This window comes from Salmo salar, chromosome ssa14 (assembly GCF_905237065.1).
Source record: "Salmo salar chromosome ssa14, Ssal_v3.1, whole genome shotgun sequence".
Lineage (NCBI taxonomy): Eukaryota > Metazoa > Chordata > Actinopteri > Salmoniformes > Salmonidae > Salmo > Salmo salar.
Genome location: NC_059455.1, coordinates 46,063,985 through 46,068,984, shown reverse-complemented (window position 1 = coordinate 46,068,984; position 5,000 = coordinate 46,063,985). Strand labels below are relative to the sequence as shown.

The 5,000-nt window shown below is 44.4% G+C and overlaps 1 protein-coding gene across 15 annotated transcripts in view; it reads right to left on the bottom strand.

Annotated features, from left to right (window-relative positions):
- LOC106569653 (receptor-type tyrosine-protein phosphatase F) overlaps positions 1 to 5,000 on the bottom strand; it is a 469,500-nt gene that overhangs the window by 117,982 nt on the left and 346,518 nt on the right. The window lies entirely within an intron of this gene.

Genomic DNA, 5,000 nt, shown 5'->3' with positions numbered 1-5,000 from the left:
AGAGAGAGAGAGAAAGAGAGAAAGAAAGAAAGAGAGATGGAAAGAGAGATAGAGAGAGAAAGAGAGAGATAGATAAAGAGAAATAGAAAGAGAGAGAGAAAGAGAGATAGATAGAGAATGTAGAATAAAAGAAGTGTGTACCTTGACTCCTGAAGGACTCTATTTGGAGCAGAGAGGTAACTAACAATAGTCTGGGACATCTCTAAACGTTGATAGGTACAGTAGTAGATGTCCTGCCTCGTTACCCATGCTGTGTCCCAAACAGAACCCTATTCTAGATGCTGCACTACTGTTGACAAGAGCCCAATATAGGGAATAGGGTGCCATTTGGGATTTTGCCCTAGTCTGAATTAAATTAATCATTTTTAATAGCTGCTCACCAAGGACAACAACATTCAGAGAACTATACAGAGACAGAGAGAGAGACATAGAGAGACATAGAGAGAGAGACATAGAGAGACATAGAGAGAGAGACATAGAGAGACATAGAGAGAGAGACATAGAGAGACACAGAGAGAGAGAGCGAGACATAGAGAGACATAGAGAGACACAGAGAGAGAGACATAGAGAGACACAGAGAGAGAGACATAGAGAGACACACAGAGAGAGAGAGAGACATAGAGACAGAGAGAGAGAGACAGAGAGACACAGAGAGAGACAGAGAGAGAGACATAGAGAGAGACATAGAGAGAGACAGAGCGAGAGAGACAGAGAGAGAGACATAGAGAGACACAGAGAGACATAGAGAGAGACACAGAGAGAGACACAGAGAGAGAGACATAGAGATGCACAGAGAGAGAGAGACAGAGAGACATAGAGAGAGAGACAGAGACAGACAGCGAGAGAGACATAGAGAGAGACACAGAGAGAGAGACACAGAGAGAGAGAGACAGAGAGACACAAAGAGAGAGAGACACAAAGAGAGAGAGAGACAGAGAGACACAAAGAGAGAGACAGAGAGACATAGAAAGAGACAGAGAGACACAAAGAGAGAGACAGAGAGACATAGAGAGAGACAGAGACTTTAGCCAGCCTGCATAGCAAACATTTTTATTAACCATAGTAACCAATGTTTTTATTAACCATAGTAACCAATGTTTTTATTAACCATAGTAACCAATGTTTTTATTAACCATAGTAACCAATGTTTTTATTAACCATAGTAACCAATGTTTTTATTAACCATAGTAACCAATGTTTTTATTAACCATAGTAACCAATGTTTTTATTAACCATATTAATCAATGTTTTTATTAACCATAGTAACCAATGTTTTTATTAACCATATTAATCAATGTTTTTATTAACCATAGTAACCAATGTTTTTATTAACCATAGTAACCAATGTTTTTATTAACCATATTAATCAATGTTTTTATTAACCATAGTAACCAATGTTTTTATTAACCATAGTAACCAATGTTTTTATTAACCATATTAATCAATGTTTTTATTAACCATAGTAACCAATGTTTTTGCAGGAATGAAAGTCCTAAAAACAGTTGTCAGGTTATTGTCCTCAGATGGAAGTATGAAATATTTACATAAGTATTCAGACTCAAAATTGAGCTTAGGTGCAACCTGTTTCCATTGATCATCCTTGAGATGTTTCTACAACTTGATTGGAGTCCACCTGTGGTAAATTCAATTCATTGAACATGATTTGGAAAGGCACACACCTGTCTATGTAAGGTCCCACAGTTGACAGTGCATGTCAGAGCAAAAACCAAGCCATGAGGTCGAAGGAATTGTCCGTAGAGCTCCGAGACAGGATTGTGTCGAAGCACAGATACCAAAACATTTCTGCAGCATTGACGGTCCCCAAGAACACAATGGCCTCCATCATTCTTAAATGGAAGAAGTTTGGAACCACCAAGACTCTTCCAAGAGCTGTCCGCCCAGTCAAACTGAGCAACCGGGGGAGAAGGGCCTTGGTCAGGGAGGTGACCAAGAACCCGATGGTCACTATGACAGAGCTCCAGAGTTCCTCTGTGGAGATGGGAGAACCTTCCAGAAGGACAACCATCTCTGCAGCACTCCACCAATCAGGCCTTTATGGTAGAGTGACCTGACAGAAGCCACTCCTCAGTAAAAGGCACATGACAGCCCGCTTGGAGTTTGCTAAAAGACACCTAGAGACTCTCAGACCACGATAAACAAGATTATCTGGTCTGATGAAACCAAGATTGAACTCTTTGGCCTGAATGCCAAGCGTCACATCTGGAGGAAACCTAGCTCCATTCCTACGGTGAAGCATGGTGGTGGCAGCATCACGCTGTGTGGATGTTTTTCAGCGGCAGGGACTGGGAGACTAGTCAGGATCGAGGCAAAGATGAATGGAGCAAAGTACAGAGATATCCTTGATGGAAACCTGCTCCAATGCGCTCAGGACCTCAGACTGGGGCGAAGGTTCACCTTCCAACAGGACAACGACCCTAATCACACAGCCAAGACAATACAGGAGTGGCTTCGGGACAAGTCTCTGAATGTCCCTGAGTGGCCCAGCCAGAGCCCAGACTTGAACCCGATCGAACATCTCTGGAGAGACCTGAGAATATCTGTGTAGCGACACTCCTCATCCAACCTGACAGAGCTTGTGAGGATCAGCAGAGAACAATGGGAGAAAATTCCACAATTTTTTAAAATTTTTATTTTTAAAATGTAACCTTTATTTAACTAGGCAAGTCAGTTAAGAACAAATTGTTATTTAAAATGATGGCCTACAGGTGAACAGTGGGTTAACTTCCTTCTTCAGGGGCAGAACGACAGATTTTTACCTTGTCAGCTGTGCCAATACAGATGTGCCAAGCTTGTAGCATCATACCCAAGAAGACTCGAGGCTGTAATCGCTGCCAAAGGTGTTTCAACAAAGTACTGAGTAAAGAGTCTGAATAGTTGTGTAAATATACACTGATCAAAAAAATAAAGGGAACACATAAACAACACAATGTAACTCCAAGTCAATCACACTTCTGTGAAATCAAACTGTCCACTTAGGAAGCAACACTGATTGACAATACATTTCACATGCTGTTGTGCAAATGGAATAGACAACAGGTGGAAATTATAGGCAATTTGCAAGACACACCCAATAAAGGAGTGGTTCTGCAGGTGGGGACCACAGACCACTTCTCAGTTCCTATGCTTCCTGGCTAATGTTTTGGTCACTTTTGAATGCTGGCGGTGCTTTCACTCAAGTGGTAGCATGAGACGGAGTCTACAACCCACACAAGTGGCTCAGGTAGTGCAGCTCATCCAGGATGGCACATGAATGCGAGCTGTGGCAAGAAGGTTTGCTGTGTCTGTCAGCGTAGTGTCCAGAGCATGGAGGCGCTACCAGGAGACAGGCCAGTACATCAGGGGACGTGGAGGAGGCCGTAGGAGGGCAACAACCCAGCAGCAGGACCGCTACCTCCGCCTTTGTGCAAGGAGGAACAGGAGAAGCACTGCCAGAGCCCTGCAAAATGACCTCCAGCAGGCCACAAATGTGCATGTGTCTGCTCAAACGGTCAGAAACAGACTCCATGAGGGTGGTATGAGGGCCCGACGTCCACAGGTGGGGGTTGTGCTTACAGCCCAACACCGTGCAGGACGTTTGGCATTTGCCAGAGAACACCAAGATTGGCAAATTCGCCACTGGTGCCCTGTGCTCTTCACAGATGAAAGCAGGTTCACACTGAGCACGTGACAGATGTGACAGAGTCTGGAGACGCCGTGGAGAACGTTCTGCTGCCTGCAACATCCTCCAGCATGACCGGTTTGGCGGTGGGTCAGTCATGGTGTGGGGTGGCATTTCTTTGGGGGGCCGCACAGCCCTCCATGTGCTTGCCAGAGGTAGCCTGACTGCCATTATGTACCGAGATGAGATCCTCAGACCCCTTGTGAGACCATATGCTGGTGCGGTTGGCCCTGGGTTACTCCTAATGCAAGACAATCCTAGACCTCATGTGGCTGGAGTGTGTCAGCAGTTCCTGCAAGAGGAAGGTATTGATGCTATGGACTGGCCCGCCCGTTCCCCAGACCTGAATCCAATTGAGCACATCTGGGACATCATGTCTCGCTCCATCCACCAACGCCACGTTGCACCACAGACTGTCCAGGAGTTGGCGGATGCTTTAGTCCAGGTCTGGGAGGAGATCCCTCAGGAGACCATCCGCCACCTCATCAGGAGCATGCCCAGGCGTTGTACGGAGGTCATACACGCACGTGGAGGCCACACACACTACTGAGCCTCATTTTGACTTGTTTTAAGGACATTACATCAAAGTTGGATCAGCCTGTAGTGTGGTTTTCCACTTTAATTTTGAGTGTGACTCCAAATCCAGACCTCCATGGGTTGATAAATTGGATTTCCATTGATTACTTTTGTGTGATTTTGTTGTCAGCACATTCAACTATGTATAGAAAAAATAATTTAATAAGATTATTTCTTTCATTCAGATCTAGTATGTGTTGTTTAAGTGTTCCCTTTATTTTTTGGAGCAGTATATTTCAGTTTTGTATTTTTTATACATTTGCGAAAATGTCTACGCTTATGGACAATAAACAACAGAGCAGGTGATTTCAAAGTCTGAGACAGTTTTAAATAAACATATTAAAGCTAGAGACAGGCCTAATACTTATTCATCATTCGACAACAGAACACAGTTTGACTTTCCTTTCACGCCTCCCCTGAAACTCTCTGGAATCCCCTGGGGAGCCTATATAGAATATTAGATTTGAATATATACCATATTATACAACATTTTAGCATAAATGATATAGTATATTGGAAACATTCTCTCTGTGCTGAGTAGATCCAGTGGGATGTGAAAGCCTATTAGAGGCTGCGGGGCTTTGACGGTGCCGACCGTAAAATGCTACGCTAGCCCTGTCCCGTCACCTCCCCCGCTGCTACCACTCTACACTGCTACGCTAGTCCCGTCACCTCCCCCTGCTGCTACCACTCTACACTGCTACGCTAGTCCCGTCACCTCCCCCTGCTGCTACCACTCTACACT